The sequence below is a fragment of the Protopterus annectens genome, chromosome 2.part1, assembly GCF_019279795.1.
Source record: "Protopterus annectens isolate FY-2018-M chromosome 2.part1, PAN1.0, whole genome shotgun sequence".
NCBI lineage: Eukaryota > Metazoa > Chordata > Ceratodontiformes > Protopteridae > Protopterus > Protopterus annectens.
Window position 1 is genome coordinate 1355181854 of NC_056729.1, and position 21713 is coordinate 1355203566.

Here is a 21713-nt window from a genome sequence, read left to right on the forward strand (position 1 = left end):
ATCTGAGTCTGTCATTAATGCCCCCAAAAGTCAGTGATGCCAAAAAGCCTGTGTCGGAAACCCGCTCTGAACCCCTGTGGAAGGAAAACAGCCCTTCCCTCTCAGTGATACTCCATTCTTCTAAACAATTTTTGTACTGACAACGCACACCCAGTCAGTAATAAATATAGTCAGCAAATCTCAAATGAAAGGGATTTCCCATTGTGTGAACAACCAAATTCAATCCCAATTTTTTTTTTTTTTTTTTTTTTTTTTACTCCAGCAGCAGGAATCCATCCTCCTCCCCCAATGATCACAACTCCAGTCGGCATCACAAAACATCCCCACAACTTAGTCCCACACCATTCAGGAGCCAACAACTGCATGACCCAGTGTCAGTAGTCAGCAGTGCGACTTTAGAATGACCCCAAACAAAACCACAAAATAATGACCTTCATACGATTCTCAGACCCCTCCCTCTCAACTTCCCAGAGCAAGCAGCCTAGCCAAGGATAAAATAAAGGGGGCAAAGCCCAATACAAAATAATTTTAAGCATTGCTCTTACCAACTTGAACATGTTTTACATTAGCATGAAACTCAATTGTCCATCATTAATTCTAAGTTTAACCTTAATGAGTTGCTGCTAATATGCCATAAAACCAAATATGAGGTAAAATCTGGACATCCTGCAAAACCTGTAGACCCACAGCAAACCATCCACTCAAGCCAGAAACGATGGCACAAGATACACCCCAAGACAATCCCCAAATATATCGTGTGTAGATTGAGCCAGTCAATATAGCAGGAGAAATAAAAGTGGTACGAAAGCCCAAAATTAAAACAATTTTTTTTTTTAATATTGCTGTCACCAACCTAGAAAGTTTAAAAAATAACAGGTTTTACAAATCCATATACAAATATTCAGACATAAAATAATTAAACCATACCTAGCAACCTCCTTATACTAGTAGTACTTAATAGTAATAACCACAATAATAATATGCCAGTCTGTAAAGCTTTTTTCCACTCCATGCCTCGTGTAGTAGTACCTATGTACACAATCATCAGTTACAGCAATAGGCAGCATACCCCTCTAGTCCTAGAACTAAATAGGAGAATAAATTCTATGCTGCTCTGTCTGCGTAAATCTATGTGGTACTTTGTGAACTACTCCGTCTCTTTCACAATGCATAAAGAATAAATCTCTTAGAGATTAAGTACTTTAATAGTAATAAGGCAACAAAGAACAAAGACTATGGTGTAGGTAAACCGGTCCTCCAAAAAATAAATCATGCAATATCACAGTCAAAGGAGGCAATGGAACACAGCAGTAAAATTCAAGAATTTAATCCCAAAACAAACAGTAGAACAAACAGTAAGCGCTTTCGCAGCAGCAGCTGCTTCATCAGACAAATAAAGATCCAAACTGTAGTACTTTTAAACAGCAAAGCAGCCAATTAGCATGCAAAAACAATTAGGAATTAACAAGAGCCCTTAAAGCCACCCCAAAAAATGCAGCTCAAAGCTCATTGTATAAACACAAAAACATTTCATTCATAAAAACATATAAAGCATTTCATTCAACAGCCAAAAATGCAGCTCAGAACTCATTATATAAACATGAAAGCATTTCATACATAAAGGCATATAGAACATTTAATTCATAAAAACATTATAAAATACTGAACATAATTAATATCTATCTGGCTAAGGGCCTATTCATTAAAACTGGTTTAATAGGAAATGTATCATTGAGGCCTTTCCCCATATTAGCTTTTATTCTAATAATCCAGTTCAATTCTTTGCTTTCTAACTTAGTTCTATGTGTGTCCCCCTTATACCCACATTGACTGTTTCAACAGCCATAAACCTAAAATTGTGCTGAGCACCTAGTAACATGATGTGCTTAGATAAAGCATTATCTCAGCTCTCCTGGAGATATCATATTGATGCTCCCTCATCCTGTCTCGTGTTGTCATCCCAATGTAGAAACAGTAACAAACCGTGCAGTAGGCTAAATAAACTAGATTCACTGTGTTACAGTTAGCTCAGGCTCTGAAAAACATCTTTTTATGCATATGACAGTAGTGCTGCATTTGAACATCCAGATATGCATAAAAAGATGTTTTTCAGAACTGTAATAGTGTGGTACAGAGGGATTGGGATTTCTTTAGATGTAGCATTTCTAACAGAGCTGGGTCAGACATGGCTTTGTAAGTCAAGCAGAGATCACCTCTAAGTAGGCTCTATGAGAGAGAGAATAGTTGGAGTTTTTTGAGTCTGTCCAGATAGGACAAGTGTTTAAGGCCTAGGATCCTCTTTGTGAGGTAGTTTTGCGGCCTCTCCAGTTGTTGCAGATGTCTAGTGAGGTACATGCCAAATGGATCATTGTACTTGATGATTGGCCTAATGAGGGAAGAGTAGAGGGAGACAATTACCTCTTTCTCCCTGCATGCAAAACCTTTAGTAATGAGATGTGCCACACAGAAGGACTTTCTGACCACACTGGCAATGTGGTGATCAAAAGAGGGGTTGTAAGATTAACTTACAAAACTTCAAGAAAATAAGTTGAAATTGTTTTGCTATTGTGTCATCTCTCAGTTTTAGTGACGCAGACACAATGTCTAGAGCTAGCGGTTTTTCTATTGTCTTGGAGAGAAGTAATTACTAGGTTTAAAATGTACAGTGTTTGATTGCTTTATGACTTCCTAGCAGCTACATAGTTCTGAGCATAGATGTTAGGTTTCTGTTTAATAGTAACATTACACAGTAGGACTGGACACTCTTTGTAAGGGCCTTATAGTAGCTGATAAGTAAGGGTGACTGGTGGCAGTTGGTACTACCTTATAGTCTGGGCAGAAGGGGGCCTCACTAGTAAACCTGTGCCAGCCTTCCCCATGTGTGTGTGTGTGTGTGTGTTTGTATATAAATCAAATATCAAAGTGTGTGTGTGTGCGTGTGTGTGTGTGTGTGTGTGTGTGTGTGTGTGTGTGTGTGTGTGTGTGTGCCAGCTACTTGGGCAGGGACACGAAGCACTGGTTGGACAGAGAGGGTGCTGGAGGTCTTATCTTGGCCACTCAGCTGTGATTTTAACCCTATAGCTGTGCCAGTGGGAGTCTTATTGGGGATCTGGAGAAAGAGGGAGAAACCATCCCTAGACTGACTGCGATCTATGTGTGCTCTTAAGGGATATTGTTCTTTATTGTGTGTGTACTTGTAATCCTCCCATTATGTGCGCCCCTTACTCTGGTGAGGATTGAGGCTCCTTGATTACTGGGCCAGTGAAGGGGCATCACACCCTACTGGTGAGTAATTTGAAATTCATTTTTTATTTTATTTTTTTTTTCAGGTTCAAGTAATATGAGGAAAAAAACAGACTGGATGGAAATGTAATCCCAAAGGTGTTTAAGTTTGAAACTTAGTGGGAAACCATGTAGGTATAATAATCAACATTCATTGAAATCAGATATGAAACAGAGGGGAACTGTTATGCTAAAGAATATCAGAAAAAAAGGAGGGTGGTTAAGAACAGCTTCTTGAACAGCAGATGCATTATGAACAGAGACAGATCTCTATTCTTGAACGTTGCTAGTTGCAAAACCAGATTGGTCAGCAAGCCTTTCAGAGGTTAGGTTATAGTTAATGATTCCTTCAGTAAATGAATACATTCTAGACATTCAAAGCCACCATAATGAACAATCTTGTCTATATGATTAGATTCTTAAGGGGAGTAAAAGTGCTATGGCCAAGCAGGACTTGATGCTGAAGTGCAGACAGGCATATTTATATATCTCCTGTGTGTTTCTTCCTTTAAAATGTCTTCTGTGTTCTTAAGATTATGTAATGGTTCATTTAGTTATTAAAGAAATGCATCATTCAGTAAGTATACAACTATAACATCCTGCACAGGCATAAATGTTAGACTCACACTGTGGTTACAAACTACAAAGTAGAACAATGATACTACATGTTTTGACTACACAAACCGCAGCATATAAAATGTTATTAGGGGAACACTACAGAAGCAGAACATTTTACAAACCATAAAATCTCAGCAGTTCCTTCAATGTTAAATGTGTAACCCTGCTGGGCTTTAGAGAATTAGCTCTTGGCACACACATGCATGCTTTGTCAACCAAGCAAAACACTGATTCAAGTATTACCGAAGACATTTGCTCTGAAAATGTTCACTCATAAAATATCATTTTCTAAAGCCTTAAGAATTATCAAAATAAAATGACACTTCGGCTTTAGTCTTACAATGGACACAATTTTGTTCACTTACAGTTTTTGTCCTATTCAACAAAACTGACAAATCATACTTTAAATTAAACTCTCCTTCTGCCTGATTATCTAGGCAAATCAAATTCTCACTCTCTCTCTGTTGGGACTTCCAGTGCCACAATCATAATATGTAGGAATATGACAGGTTCTCTGATCATAACTACTTATCATGTGTTTGACACATGAATGTCATGAAATTCACCTCAAGAGCAGAGCAGAAGAGTATTAATCCTCTGTTAATCAGCAATTTCTGTTAGTGCAGTTAAACACTAATTAAATAATTACACTGGCATAATTTAAAAACATTAAACATAGAAAAAATTTAAAAAAAAATAAAATCAGCATACAGTCAACCCACCTACCCTACTATGCACTGTAGTAGTAATTAAACAACAAGAAGCAAAAAACTATGTGTAAAACAACAAAGACCAACAGTGAGTCCCAGCTCTACCTTCCAGATAAAATTTATTTCGTGAAGCAAATCCTTTCTCTAGCGCCTCGGCCAACAGCCTTTACAGAGTAAAACAGTAAAACTCATAAAACACTTACAATATATACAAAAGACAGATAATTAATCAATTATATAATCCCACTGCTGTCCAATCCATGCATTTTATTTTGTGGGACAAGTTGTGATCTAATATTGCTGCTGAATTCCACCTTAACGCATAACATCCTGTTAGGTCTTATTCTTGAGCAAGTGGTCATCACTACAGTATTTGCCTTGTCAACATTACAGCAGGCCAAATGGATACGTACCCTTAGAGACCACCTTTTCCTCTGAATTATCTGATAGGGAAGACTGGAACTTAGACAAGTACGATAAACAGCTACACCTACCCCCTCCCTCAGTATGGCAGAGAAGTATAATCTTGTATCACATGCAGGCTGTGTTAGGCAGCAGGGTAGCAAAATACTGTGGTGCCTAAGACCAATACTGGACCGACTAGATCACATAAGAATGAGCTCAATTGGTGTCTAAGACCAATACTGGACCGACTAGATCACATAAGAATGAGCTCAATGATGCTTTATAGGTGAATAACAGCCGGGGGTTTATAAAAGGCATCTATTCTCCTGGGGGCTGCTTGAACAGGGTCAGTGTGCCTTCAGGTTTCCAAGACAGCACCATCAATGACTAGCTCTAAGGTGAAATGAGTGAACTTTTTCAGGTCTTTTGCAAGATATTCAGTAACGCACATCAGACCAAAACATTATAACGCCAGTTCAATCTAGCACTCAAGAGCATCATGCTATCACCACAAGATATGTCATCTTGAAAGGCAAGGAGTGGGACAGCCCATTTTCTTTGTCCATTTATTTCAGAGGCAATGCATCTAGAACCACGGATTCCTCAGTCTGGTCCACTAGCATTACCTCCAGTATGGAGCTCATACATGGTCATCTTCAATGGCATGGGTGCAAAAAACATGGCTCAGGTGTCAATACGCCTAGGGCTCATGTACCAATGTGCACCCACTGAAGGTAGAGCACTGAGGTGAGAGGACTGGGCCAGGACTGGCAATGGCATCAAACCACATTCCCTAAGGAAACATGCCCCCTCCCACTGGTCAAGCACCTATCAAATCAAATCAAGCAACAACTGGCCCTGGGGGAGGATTTTGAATTTGAGAACCATGGCATGTGACTTTTTAACTCAAGTAGACTTTTCCTAAGCAAAAAACTGTCAGCCCAGTGCTCTTTCCAATCACCTATAGGTTGGTTGCAGCAGCACCCCACAATTTGTCTGCAAAAAAGAAGCCAGGGGATCTCCTTCTCTGAATCCTTTATCCTCCATAGATTCATAGTAACTCATTAAATCAACAGCCATTGTAAAAATAAAGTGAACAAATGAACATATTGGCTGCAATGCAAAACACATAACAAAGCTTTTTGTTTGCAACAGGGAGTCTCCTTGCACTCTCCACTCCCCACTTCCCTAAATATACTGTCAACAAGATCTCACAGACCACTCCCCATGTCTGTAAATATACTGTCTGCAAGATACCACAGACTTCAAAGGAAGACGTAAACCTTCTTACTTCCACAGTTCTGTGACCTTAACAAACTGAAGTTCTGCTACATGACAGAGCAGGGACTAAATGAGTCATGCATCTCATCCTCTGCAAAGATGGAAGAATATGGTAGTAGCTTGAATACTCACCCTTTGAGGATAAGCACAGTACCCACAGGGTCTGAATGTCCACCTTAGTAAGCGTCATGCTTCCAGGAGGTATAAGATGTGATCCACAATTCAAGTTCTGGTCCTTGTACTGATGCTCCAACTAATGGCTTAGAATTTCTGAATGACCTCAGAAATGGACCATGTAATAAAATCTTTCATCCGCTACCATCCTACCGGTTGCAATATAGGCCAGAAGCTTACTTCTCTAGTAAAGGCAAGTGATAAGGTTACATTTCTGGCATTCACGGCATTGTTTGACCCATTGTGTAAGTCATTGATGCCATATATTAAAATTTGCCCACTAAATGTATTATAGAAAAGATACCTCAGTTATTTTTGAGGAACTTAATATTATTTTATTACATCCTTGTCACACTATCCCAATGCAGCTTTACTTCCACTGCAATCAGACATTTTCAAAAATCACAAAATTTGTTTCATATAAAGGTTTTGTATATTACTTTGGTTCAGGTTTGATAATTATATGTCTGTATAGAGCATGCATATCATCAGAAACAGATCTGAAAACCACTGAGACTGAAAAGGCCAAATTAGTTCAAGGTGGAGCTGTACATTTCTATCATTTGCACCTCAAATGCATGCCTGGTGCATGAAATTATCTCACATTTAATATCAGTAGAATGAAGAGACTTGACATTTATGATTGCTAAATAAATGGTCAAATCATAAAATGCAATGACACCATTATTAATGATACAGCGACAATAGTAAACAGCAATTTAAATTTTGACCAGTGCATATAGTATTATGGTTGGTCAGTTCTCCTCAGTTTCTCCTGCCAGCCTGATTGACATAGGTATCCTGAAGCAGTGTAGTAGTTGCCTCATGGACACTGACAACCCATTACCCGTAAACCACTGGAGCTCAATTTGTGAGAGATGTACATACACTAAGAATTTGGAATCCTTGCTCTGTCATTCACAGAACAGTGACACTGAGACTACACCTCCTGCACAAACCCTGCTCTCAACACATAAACTATCATACATAGAGGTACTCAGCAGAAACTTACCTAAAGGCAAGAGACTTCTAAAACTCAAACATGCTACACCTAATACAGTGCCTACAGCCTCAATGCACATAAAAACCACAAACACAAGTGTCTCACCAAACAAGCTCCTAAGGCAAAGCACATCTAAACCAAATATTTTGGTCAGAGGCGACTCCATAGTGAAACACACAGAGGTCCCACTCACCAGGCTGGACAAGGAAGTTATGGTCAGCTGTCTGTTGGGTGCCAGAATCCATCAGATCACACATGTAACTCAAGCCTCTCCACAAAAAGTACTGTTATGACTCCGTCATAGTTCATGTTGGTGTGAATGCCTTGAGACATACCTCATCCATAGATTGGGTAAATTGTGTGTGTACTAACACACTTGCACAAAGGTTCTTGGATGTCCTCACCCCATGTGTGGCCCTCCCTAGTGTGGTCTGATCATAAATCAGTCTCATTAGAAGTAACAATAACATCTGACACCCCCCCCTCCCCATTAGCAGCAACGAGAGTAAACACTCCAAAGCCAATTACAACCTAATATGTGATGGCATTAATAGATTGATAGCCCCCGCCCTCATGGATGGCATGGACACCTACACTGGGATTTACACCAATGCCTTGAAAAAACATCTATACAAATGTATTGACTCAGCTGAACCTGACAGGACCAAAACAAGATCCTCAAGAAAAAAAAACAAGTCTGCCTGGTGGACATCTGGTATTGACAAGTTATACAATAAGAGAAAGAAATTTCTGTCCAACAGCAGGAAGGAATGGTCTCTGAACCTGAAGCATTCCTTCCTTAGCTTAAACAAGCAAATAAGACATCTCTTAAGGCTTTCTAAAGCTAACTATGAATCCAAATTAGCCTCCTTCACTAAGGATAACCATAAGGCCTTCTTTAGCTCAGTCAAAAACCTTAAAGGATATCCTAGATCTACACAGAACTGGTTGTTATTGGCACCACATACACTGAACCCATAGAAAAAGCTAACCTGCTAGCTGACATGTTCAGTGAAAACTTCTTCCCCCTTTCTCCACCACATATCCCCCAAAGCAACCCTACCACCTAGTATCTCCAAGGAGCAGGTCATGAACACTCTCTCCAAAGCCAAAAACATGGCCTCTATGGGATCTGATAATATCCCAGGATGCATTCCATATGGATTAGAACATGAACTAGGTGCACCACCAGGTTCTCTTTTTAACCACAGTCTAAGTACTGGTTTTGTACCTGCTGAATGGAAAACAGCAACTGTCATCCTGTTACATAAAGGAGGTGCCTCCACTGACCCTGGGAAATATAGACTCATAAGTCTGACCAGCCTAATCTGCAAGGCTTTGGAAAGAATAATCATGGACCTTATGAACAAAGATATAGGAGACCTCCAAATGCTCGACCCAACCCAATTTGGCCTTGTTAAAGGGAGAGCCTGCCTCTTGAACTTGGGCTTCCTTGAGACAGTCATCAAAGCCCTGGATGAAGGCAAATTCATGCATATGGCCTACCTTGACCTGGCCAAGGCCTTTGACACTATTCCCCACTCAGGCATCATTGATAAACTCACCCAGCTGGAGATCAACCCGTATATTGTCATGTGGGTTGCAAACTGGCTCACCAATAGAATGCATACAGTCAAAATAAATGACTTTACCTCCACCAGCAGACCTATAACCAATGGTGTTCCACAGGAATCAGTGCTGGGGACCCTATTGTTTGAAATCTACCTCTTTGATGTACATGGTAAAAGAAAAGGCCTATGGCTGACAAAGTTTGCTGATGATTGCAAACTGGGTGCAGTCATCGAGTCCCCAAATTATGTCAACATCCTACAAGAGGGACTTACACAGAAAAATGACTGGTCCCAACATCATGGGCTAAAAATCAATGCAAAAAATGCATTATCATCCCCTTTGGCAAGGGCAACATCCCTGCAGATTACCACATTAATAACAATACCTTAAGCATGCAATCAGTGGTGAGAGATTTGGGCACACATGTTGACAGCAACTTTTCCTTTGGCCACCATGTCTTCACAGTGGTAAGAAGGGCACCTCATAAATAAGGGCATTGCACCCAGAAGAAAAGAGGTTATAAAGCTCCTGTACTCCTCACTCATCAGGTCAACAATAGAGTACAATGATATCTTTGGTATGTACCTTGCCATGCACCTGCAGTAACTGGAATGACCTCAAAGGTTTCTTACAAAGAAAATTCAGGGCCTTCAACATATGTTATACATTGAGAGACTGAAATCACTGTCATTATACTCTGTGTCTTACAGACTACTTAGAGGTGACCTCTGCCTTGCATATGAAGCAATTTCAGATCCTGCTCTAATGGAAATGCTGCACATTCATAAATCAAATGGTATAAGATGCACTCACTCCAGGAAACTCAAGTTAGTATGTGACATCAACAGGAGTTGCTGGAGAGACAGACGTGTCTCAAAGAGGTTACATCTCCTCTGGAACAAACTTCTAATTTGGGTGAAGCAGAGCTCCTCGTTGACCCTATTTAAGTGTAATTTGGATGACAGGATAGGAAACCGCAAATTCATCCCAGGAATTTCACCTGTGCCCCTCTTGGACAGGGGCAATAGTTGTTGACTTAGTTCTGCTTAATACCTTGATATTCTTGGGAACAGGGGTTGTACTTGGCTAGGCTTGTAAGGGCCCTAGGGCTATTAGTCTAGTAACCTCCTATGATCCTATGATCCTATATCTACCATATTCTGCAGTCCACCTAATGCTAAAAGACATATGAAGTTAGTCTTGCAGTATGGTTGTATCACTCTCTACCTCATCCATACCTCTCAACTGTACAGACTTTCGCAGAATGTCCAGATTTTTGCCTCATATTTTTGGTCAGTTTTTCATAACATTTTAGTTTTCTGATAAATTAGTGACAAATCATTCAAGATAGAAGTTAGAAAATAGCCACAGACATTTGAGTTTCAGACTTAATACCCTTCAGAAAATTCATGCTAATGCAAAACCTTTTATGCTATCAACTTTCTAAGTTTGTAAGAGCAATACTTAAACATTGTCCCTATTTTTGGGCCTTTATCCCTCTTTTATTGATGGCTTTATCCAGATGTCTTGCTTGAAGAGGTTGAGCAGTATGACCTCATCTTTGGTATACATTCTGATTCATTATTGCAGAAGCACAGCTGGCTCAGCCAGCACCCTTTAGCCATTGGCTTATTACAGTTAAATCCACATTCCCAGCTTTCCCATGGTAAAGCAAAAAAAAAAAAAAAACAAACATTGTACTGTATTGTCAATTGCTACATTGTAATGATCAGCTTATTACAGTTAGATCCACACCCCCAGCTCTTCCACTGAAGAGCAAAAAAAAAAAATGTCCATTCCTTCTACTGGTACACCAAACAGGTGGCCACCCTCCCTCCCTCCTGCCCCAGCCATTCAGGTCCCATTCCTCTGTCCTGCCCCTGACCCTCCTTTCCCACATTGTATTAAAATAATTATTATTATAAACTGTAGTAAACTGCTTTCTACAAATGTAGTAAACAGTTGCTACAGGTTATATCCTGACTGCAGAGAGTCCTATAGCGGTCATGTTTTAGTTAAAAAAAATATTCCTTTAAACTGTAGCAAATTGCTTGCTACAAATGTATCAAACAGCTGCTACAGTTTATACCCTGCCTGCACAGAGAGCTACAGTGCTCAGATTTAAGATAAAAAAAGAGATTTTCTATTTTCCTACTTTTATACTGCAGCAAATTGCTTGCTACACTTTTGACCATGCAAACAGCACTACAGCACTACAGCGCTCAGGTTTTATTGTAAATGCATTAAGGGGATCCAGATTGTTTGATCATGCTTCTACCAACACTTTACAGCTGGGGTAATTGCCCTTCTCACCCCACCCTAGTTATGCTACTGCATTTTTGAATATAACACTGCATTTTGTTGCTTACAAACAAGGCATCTAAAAGAATGTAAAAAGTACAATGATTCCTTACTAAAACAATCATACAGCCAGAAAATCTAAACAATACAGAAAGAACTCATGAACTGTTGTCATATTCTGTTTCTGATAGACTAGATAAATACTACCTTTGCATGGTTTACAGTGAAATGTCTACTCCAGTACTTGACAGTATATGCCAAGAGTGTGCTCTCTGGGTGACCTAGCACCAGATCAGGGAAGCTACTACTAAAAATAAGCATCATAACATCTAAAACTTGAGTTGCATTACACAACATCTTTGCAGATATAGAATAACTTCCCCCTTACAATCAAAAGACATCAGACATTAAAGGAGAACACCACCCAAATGTCATGTTTCTTTCCAAAAAGTGATATTTCTTCCCTTAATCCATTATTAAACATATGACGTACAGAAAAAACATGGATTAATAATTACTCCACTTCTCTTCTGTTTGAAATTATTTCTGTTTGCTCTATCTTTCCTGCATTTGTCTCATTATCCTTTACATCATGAAAGCTACTAAGAGTGACAGAGTAATTCGGTTAGGTCACTTATTCCAGCTATAAGCCATTTAGAAAACAATATCTCTTAAACAGTGGCCCTTGAATGAACCTTAAGAGTCATAGATTGCCAGCATGACACCTCAGGCAAATAGTGTAGCCTAGAGTCTGAACAAAAGCAAGGCTTTCAATGCAAATGAGCAAGAAACTATAACTCCCACAAAGAAAAACATATTTTTGTCTTCCTCTTCTTATTTTCTGTTAGTATTTACTTTTGCATTCTTTTAAAGGCATGTTTCTTCTAGTGTTTTATTACAACATTTTGCATTGCATATAGTGTTTTGTTGAGACAAGTCATTGAGCTGGAGAAGGAAGATTAGCATTCAAGGACTCTAATTCTAGCTACAATATTAAAAACTGTGAATGCAACACAGATCACCTTAGCCCAAGAAACACCTATAATCACAAAGTCAGATTTCTAAACTTGAACACTGAACTACAGTTGTTGCTTTGACAAAGAATAATTAACTCAACTATATTCACAAGCTTATCATACAAATTTTGCTTAAAATCCTTTATTAGAGATGTCCGCTAATGAAAATGAAAGGAAGCAAAGTAATTAAAAAATGTAGATTGATGCGGAACTTCAAAAAGTAGGCAGCCACAGTACTGTTGTAAGCTGATGTGAGCGAGAAAACCACAGTAAATGATTTTCACAGTATATGGATTTATCTCTGTCACTCTAAAATGACGTCAGGAAGGTGGAAACTGTGAATGCAAACAAAGTCATGCTACCTCTGGCAGCCACCAACCGCCCATCCAGGCCATTTTGCATTTGAAAAATTAGAAAAATAATAATAGCCACTTGTTCTGATACAGAGAACTCGCTAAAACAAACAAGTTCAAAATATGCTGAAATGCATATGAATTTTCAGTTTTTGGGTGTGGTTCTCATTTAATTTCCTCGAAGAATCATATCAGTATGTATATGGGAAGTTGCAGAAATCAAGCTAATTAAACATCATTGGATTGTAAGCCTAAAAGTCAAACATATTAACTTATGAATTAAGAAATCACAATCTAAGGTACTTTAACTGAAATACTACGCAGATATGCTCCAATATGGGTTTTTGTCATAAAATATCAACAAGTTGCTAAAATAGTTTTTTTATATAAGTAAGGCATAATTGCAAGCCTATATGAAAATAACAACTATATAAACATGAATTCTGTTCTGGATGAGAAATGCACTTATCCAGAAATCTGTACTTACTGGTATTAATTCAGAAATAAGTGTCATATCGACAACTTTATCCACATGTAGGTGTGTGTACATGTGTGTGTGTGTGTGTGTGTGTGTGTGTGTGTGTGTGTGTGCATATATATATATATATATATATAGATATAGATATATAAAATAGTCTACATCTATACAGATATATTTATACGGATCTATGCTGATAGATCAAAAGTACGTTTCAGTGAAAAGTACATGAGCGAACTCATTTTCGCGAAAGTGCATTTTGTTGAAAAAAAAAAAAAAAACAATACGCCAAAAAACCTACCCAAATAAAACACTACTCACGTTTATGCAGGGAGCCAAGCCCTCCTGCACCGCACATGTGGGAGGCTGTGCCCACCACACCCCCCTACTTTAATATTCTCACTTCGAGATAACACTACAATGAGGAAAAGGGAATATTCCCTTATCACTGCTGTACCGCGATCTAAGCAACAGTTTGCTTAGTTGTACAATCAACACTACATGTTGATGAACAACTAAATCTACATGCAAACTGTGTGTTGTTTTTTTCTATTTTTTTTTTTTTTTTTTTTTGCGAAAGTGCATTTTTGATAAAATGCACTTTCGCAAAAGTGAATTTGCGATGTGCAGACCATGACCCATTTATATATATATATATATATATATATATATATATATATATATATATATATATATATATATATATATATATATATATATAGAGAGAGAGAGAGAGAGGGAGAGAGAAAGCAATTGCAAAAAGTGTCATTTTCTCTCATTAGAAATATGCCATTTTCGAGGATAAGTATTCCTAGTGGGAATGGTGTATTACCTAACATTATCGATGGAATTATTAAACCAAGTTTTTGTGGAATTTACTTTTTATTAAACCAAGTTGTTGAATGGATATTGGTTGAACAATGCAGGTACAGACTGACTCTCTGAATAAGTATGGTTTCTAGGTTGTTATAATGGATGTTATTGTCGGTTTGCTGAAAATGTTATGTGGTACACAGTTCCAAATTTTAGAAGCAACTATGGGAAAGGATTTGGAGGTAGAGATCAACTGGTGCAATGTAGATTATACTGATGATAGTGGTGATGACTGGATAATAGCTGAGGTATGCAGTCACCAGAATAATATAGGAATTTTAGCTTACAAGTTAGTAGTGAGCAGTAATTATGCTACAGCAGCGTAATAAGCCTGAAAAGTGACATGTAGAATGCTGGCATTGCTACAGCAGTGTACTAAGCCTGAAAACTGACAGGCAGAATGCTGGCATTGCTACAGCAGTGTATTAAGCCTGAAAACTGACACGAGAATGCAGGTATTGCTACAGCAGTGTAATAATCCTGAAAACTGACATGCAGAATGCCTGAAAACTGACAAGCAGAATGCTGGCATTGCTACAGCAGTGTAATAAGCCTGAAAACTGACATGCAGAATACTAGCACTGCTGCAGCAGTGTAGCATGCCTATAAACTGACACGCAGAATGCTGGCATTGCTACAGTAGTGTAATAAGCCTGAAAACTGACACACAGAATGCTGGCATTGTTACAGCATTGTAAAAAGTCAGAAAACTGACACCCAAAATGCTGGCATTTTTACAGCAGTGTAATAAGCCTAAAAAACTGACATGCAGAATGCTGGCATTGCTAGAGCAGTGTAATAAGCCTGAAAACTGACACGCAGAATGCTGGCGTTGCTACAGCAGTGTAAAAAGCCTGAAAACTAACATGTAGAATGCTGGCGTTGCTACAGCAGTATACTGAAAACTGACACGCAGAATGCTGGCATTGCTACAGTAGTGTAATAAGCCTGAAAACTGACACACAGAATGCTGGCATTGCTATAGCAGTGTAATAAGCCTGAAAACTGAAGAGCAGAATGCTGGCATTGCTACAGCAGTGTAATAAGCCTGAAAACTGACATGCAGAATACTAGCATTGCTGCAGCAGTGTAACATGCCTATAAACTGACACGCAGAATGCTGGCATTGCTACAGTAGTGTAATAAGCCTGAAAACTGACACGCAGAATGCTGGCATTGCTACAGCAGTGTAAAAAGCCTGAAAACTGACACCCAAAATGCTGGCATTGCTATAGCAGTGTAATAAGCCTGAAAACTGACATGCAGAATGCTGGCTTTGCTACAGCAGTGTAATAAGTCAGAAAACTGACATGCAGAATGCTGGTGTTGCTACAGCAGTGTAATAAGCCTGAAAACTGACACACAGAATGCTGGCGTTACTACAGCAGTGTAATAAGTCTGAAAACAGACACGCAGAATGCTGGTGTTGCTACAGCAGTGTAATAATCCTGAAAACTGACACGAGAATGCTGGTATTGCTACAGCAGTGTTATAAGCCTAAAAACTGACACTCAGAATGCTGGCATTGCTACAGCAGTGGAATAAAGCTGAAAACTGACACGCAGAATGCTGGCATTGCTACAGCAGTGTAATAAGCTTGAAAACTGACAAACGAATGCTGGTATTGCTACAGCAGTGTTATAAGCCAGAAAACTGACATGCAGAATGCTGGCTTTGCTACAGCAGTGTAATAAGCCTGAAAACTGACATGCAGAATGCTGGTGTTGCCACAGCAGTGTAATAAGCCTAAAAACTGACATGCAGAATGCTGGAGTTGCTACAGCAGTGTAATAAGCCTGAAAACTGACACACAGAATGCTGGCGTTGCTACAGCAGTGTAATAAGCCTGAAAACTGACACGCAGAATGCTGGCTTTACTACGACAGTGTAATAAGCCTGAAAACTGACACGCAGAATGCTGGCATTGCTACAGCAGTGTAATAAGCCTAAAAACTGACACGCAGAATTCTGGCATTGCTACAGCAGCGTAATAAGCCTGAAAACTGACATGCGGAATGCTGGCATTGCTACAGCAGTGTAATAAGCCTGAAAACTGACACGCAGAATGCTGGCACTGCTAGAGCAGTGTAATAAGCCTGAAAACTGACACGCAGAATGCTGGCATTGCTACAGCATTGTAATAACCCTGAAAACTGACATGCATAATGCGGGCATTGCTACAGCAGTGTAATAAGCCTGAAAACTGACATGAGAATGCAGGTATTGCTACAGCAGTGTAATAATCCTGAAAACTGACACGCAGAATGCAGAATGCTGGCATTTCTAGAGCAGTGTAATAAGCCTGAAAGCTGACACGCAGAATGCTGGTGTTGCTACAGCAGTGTAATAAGCCTGAAAACTGACACACAGAAAGCTGGCGTAGCTACAGCAGTGTAATAAGCCTGAAAACTGACATGCATAATGCTGGCATTGCTACAGCAGTGTAATAAACCTGAAAACTGACACGCAGAATTCTGGTACTGCTACAGCAGCGTAATAAGCCTGAAAACTGACATGCAGAATGCTGGCATTGCTACAGCAGTGTAGTAAGTATAAAAAACTAACATGCAGAATACTGGCATTGCTAGAGCAGTGTAATAAGCCTGAAAACTGACACACAGAATGCTGGCATTGCTACAGCGTGTAAAAAGCCTGAAAACTAACATGCAGAATGCTGGCGTTGCTACAGAAGTATACAGAAAACTGACATGCATCATTAGTAAGACTTCTGTCATGCATCTCACTGTTCAGGATCCACAAAAACAGATTTTGTATCTCCTTCCTAAGATTCTTAAATCACTTTCAAAGCCACCTGGTAGACCGATTGTCTCTGGTATAGGTTCATTGACTGAACCATTATCTATGTTTCTGACACAGTATCTCAAACCTTTACTGAATTTAGTCAGGGCCAGATTACAAGATACCACACAATTTTTAAAGATCATACAGGAGGTTCAGTTGGAACCTACTTGGCTTATGTGTTCTTTGGATGTTAAGGCCTTATATACAAGCATTCCACATTGGGCGGGTCTCCAAGCATTAAAATACTGGTTAGATCGATCTGCTTTGTATCCGCCTGGTTTTAACACACTACTAATATGTATGACCGAACATGTGTTAAACAAAAATGTGTTTTATTTTCATGGGGAATGCTATTGGCAGCTTCAAGGAACGGCTATGGGAGCCTCATTTGCTCCCATATATGCCGATCTATTTATGGCCTTCTTTGAAGAATGTATGATTTATGAACCATTACATAACATCTATTTGGTGGAAATTGATATCTGGCGGAGATATCTTGATGATTGCTGGATGGTGTGGCGTGCAGATGCCATGTATCTACAAGAGTTTTTGGATTACTTTAATGGCAATATCTGGGGTATAGAATTTACGGTGACCTATGATTTACAATCTATTAACTTTTTAGATGTAACGGTTAATAGAAATGTTGATCACACTCTCAACACTAGGACTTAACACAAATATCCCCAATATAATACCTTATTGCACGCCTCCAGCATGCATCCACGCCACACAATCCGCAATATTCCTAAGTCCCAATTTATGCGGATGAAACGTATCAACTCCATCAATATTGAATATGTGAAAGCTAGTCAGGATTTGTTCCAGAGATTTGTCAGCTGAGGCTACAGACAACTAGGTTTAGTCAAGGCCTGGGATTGGTCAACAAGTTTGGATAGGAACACACTATTGCAATATCAAACTGAGCATCGGGAACCATCTGCATCTTCTATCAGATTGGTTACTACTTATGGTAGAAAGCATAATGCGATTCGCAGCATTATTAATAAACATTGGAATATTTTATTTTCCAATGATCAGTTAAGACCTATATTGGGATCTCAGTGTCAATTCAGCTATAGAAGAGGCAAGACTTTGGGTTCATTGTTCAGTCATTTCAAACATAAAGAAAGTGGTGGGGCCATATACCAACAACTTACATTGTCTGGAGACAAACTACCGGGAACCTTTGCGTGTGGACACTGTGGGTCTTGTAAACAAATTTGCAAATCCAAACATTTTTCTAGTCAAAACACCAGCAAAGTGTATGATTGTAAGATATTTGGTAATTGCAGTAGCAGTTGGGTGGTCTATTTGGCCACCTGTCACTGTTCTGCTTTCTATGTGGGTCAGACATCCAGACCATTGAGGACACGCATTAATGAACATAGAAGTGATATCAAAAACAAGAAAGACCACAATGCTCTTTTTCAACATACTTTGAAACATCAAAAGGCCCAATACACATTCATGATCATTGACAGAATTATTGGAGATCGTAACAACACTCAAGGTTGGCATAGCATTTTAAACCACAAAGAAAGATATTGGATTACCACATTGGGAGCACTTTTTCCACCAGGTTTGAATGATCACTTATGATTAACATTTTTGTGTTATATCATGATTGTATGATCATTTATTACTAATAATATATATAGTCACTTCAAGTGTCTTGATACAAAATGAAATATTTTCATATTTATGTTTTTCAGGTTCCTGTGGATACCCTAGTAGATGTTGGATAATTGTGATTGCTCACTAATAACCACAAATTTATTGGGATCTTTCGTGTCACTAATTTATCATTGGTTTTCTGTTTGATTATATACATATATATTTTTTATATATATAATACACCTGTATTTGTGGTGTATTTCTTTATTATTTCTTTATAATTTATTATTTCATCAACAATGTATTATTAATATGTTATATAATCATAGGCTTTAATGTGTTGAACCCATGAACACACTGATTTTATAATGTTTATCAACAGTTTTTCTGTTTCTGTAGTAAGAATATACCATTAATTATGCAAGGTTACAATTCTCATTGGTCAGGCACTCTTATAAATATTCATGAGAAATGTCCTGAATTTGCTGTGTATCACTGATGAAGGCTTATATTTTATTGCCGAAACCGGTCTGATTATTAAAAGATATGTTTAATCAGCAAACTACTTAGTATATTTTTTCACTGTTTCATGCTTCTGCTGGCCAACAGTGTTTTTTGGTTTGATCCAGCCGCGCAGTATCTACGTGCATAGCATAGTGTTTGATTGCAGTCTTTTGGCTATGCTGTAGGTTCGTGTTCAGTACTGTTTTCATCAAGGAGGAATCTTCCCTTGAATTGGTACGTCCAGCTTATGAGAATTCCGGCATCATTTGAGAAGCATTACATTTATTCAGTGTGTTCCAGTGTGGTTCACCATTTTTTCATTTTTACTTCCATGGTATACACGTGGCAGATGAAAGCGTTTTTCACCTACGTCTGGGCCTTTGGATTACATTCGTTTAGTGGGGCTTCAGGACTACATTTACATGTATCTCAGTATTTCAGCATTTCTGGAGGTATTTAACTAAACATTGTGTGTCATGATGTCGCTTCTGTAATTTGGAGCTAATAGATATTGACTTTTGTTTAGCCACTTGTGCTTTTCAAACCAACGTATATGTACATCATTTCTCTGATTCTTGGACATTTTTTGTTCGGGATTGTGTATCATTTACGTATTTGGGCGGAGTTCTGCAACTTTTGTACACTGTTTTGGTTTTCGTGCTGACATTTCTCATCGGCGGTTTGTTTTACATCTATCAGACTAAAACTTGGATTTATCGATTACAGTTTGGTGGATTGTTATCTGAACCAATGAACATATTACTATTGCCATAAGGGAACTAAACTACGAAGGCCCTGGTATTGTGAGTCTCAACGGTTCTTCTGGAACATTGACATTTTATTTCAGTACAGGGACAAGAAAGTTTCTATATGTTCTGTGTGTACTAGGATATACAAGCATTTTTCTTACTTTGATTCTCTTCCTCTTTGCTTAAAAGGGACATATATCTTTGTGGATACAGATATTTAATTAATATTGTGATCTGTTTATCTGTTTATTTCTGTTTTTTATCTATCAAGACCCTGTGGTGGCATTATTTGTGGATTTATATGGCGAAAGTTACATCTGCAAGACATATTAATATACTAATTATCAGGGCAAGGTTATATATGCCTTGGTGAACACAGTTTGAGATTTTGCACACATCAATATATTTTCATTCAGGTACCAGCTATCAGGTTATTTGCACTATTGGCTTGGCAACCTGGTTTCATTTTCATTGAACTGTTACTCTATGTGTTTGGAATACTGTTTTTTGCACTATTTTTGTGTATAATCACTATATTCAAGCCATATTAGGGGAAGGTGAATTTTATATATGGTTTGGTACAGTACACTAAGTCACATATCTTTTAGGGTCTATCGATTACAGTTTGGTGGATTGTTAGATGAACTAATGTACACATTACTATTGCCATAAGGGAACCAAACTACGAAGGTCCTGGTATTGTCAGTCTCAACAGTTCCTCTGGAACATTGACATTTTTATTTCAGTACATGGACAAGAAAGTTTCTATATGTTCTGTGTGTACTAGGATATACAAGCATTTTCCTTTTTTTTTTATTCTCTTCCTCTTTGCTTAAAAGGGACATATATCTTTGTGGATACAGATGAATAATTAATATTGTGATCTGTTTATCTGTTTATTACTGTTTTTATCTATCAAGACCCTGTGGTGGCATTAATTGCGGATTTATATGCCGGAAGTTACATCTGCAAGACATATTGATACACCAGTTATCAGGGCAAGGTTATATATGCCTTTGTGAACATAGTTTGAGATTTTGTACACATAAATATATTGTTTTCATTCAGGTAACAGTTATCAGGTTATTTGCACTATTGGCTTGGCAACCTGGTTTCATTTTCATTGAACTGTTACTCTATGTGTTCGGAATACTGTTTCTTGTACTATTTTTGTGTATAATCTCTACACTTAAGCCTTTTTTAGGGGAAGGTGATTTTTTTATATATGCTTTGGTACAGTACACTAAGTCACATATCTTTTAGGGTCTATTTCAATTTCAGTTCATCATTATTATTTGTCTTTGGGTCAAGTTATTGTACCCATTTTAAGACACATTGCCTATATTTCCTGTGACTTACTGGGTACATGCTACACCACTGTCATTATTGCATTTTGATTGATTGCAATTTACTATTGTGCAGTATTTGGACTATCACATGTTTTTGAACTATATTTAAACATATACTGATCATAAGTCCTTTGATTACTGTTGTTGTGCCCTGCTTAGCATTGATAGTATTTATAGTTGGTTGTTTTGGACATCTTAGATTATTGTCTCTGGTATTGTTTACACGTTTGGCCTCAACACTCCGTATTGGCAGCATGGATTTAGACAAAATATTGTCAGGGTTATGTGCCGATCGGGAGGACATTGGTGTTTTTGGCATTGGGTCCTCACCAGGCAGTACCCCTTCTGAGTCTGGACAACAACTACCCCAAGACACTGATTTGGCATTTCAGTCCCTTACCAAGGGACTAAAAAATTTAAGATCCAATATTTGGCACCTTAAATTGTTTAATGCTTATTTAAGCAAGAATATTGCCCCCAGAGGACTTAGGGTCCGGTTACAACCTTTAGTAGGGAGACCAGAGGACAGACTTAATCAAGACAAATATACTTGCACAATACTATGGTAGAATGGTTGATACTAATATGCGTGAGGTCAAAATTATGTGTGATGAATGCAAACAATT